We start from the raw sequence: 476 nt of genomic DNA on the forward strand, positions 1-476 counted from the left end.
ATCTCATCCATAGCTATCTCAGCTGTTGTACTTCCTCTCTCAGGAGTTTGGGAGCTAGCAATTGCTGCATAAACTTCATTCATTCAATTGTGATTTTTGTTGCAGCAGCCTCTCTTTAAATAGAAGTCCAAAACTTACAAAATAGCAACTTGTACCCAAATAAGAAACTAATCTAAAAAGGAAACTAACACATATTAGCCACTAGTACCTAACTTGTAACTTAAGAAATTAATAAAGCATCTACTAGGAAGTCTCTAGAAGGTAACTCTTTACTTGCAAGGCACCATTGACCAGTCAAACAAAGAAATGCAAAATTCCGGCTGCATAGACCACAAAGGAGAGTCCTCTGGCCAGCTATGGACAGCTGAAAAGGCTGGATCAATGGGGTTATTTGAGGGCCTTCTAGAAGCTCAATTCTGGAAACAAATATACTGTCATAAGGGGGTTTCCTAAGCTGGCCATCTCAATTAATTCCC

The sequence above is a fragment of the Macadamia integrifolia genome, unplaced genomic scaffold, assembly GCF_013358625.1.
Source record: "Macadamia integrifolia cultivar HAES 741 unplaced genomic scaffold, SCU_Mint_v3 scaffold1294, whole genome shotgun sequence".
NCBI lineage: Eukaryota > Viridiplantae > Streptophyta > Magnoliopsida > Proteales > Proteaceae > Macadamia > Macadamia integrifolia.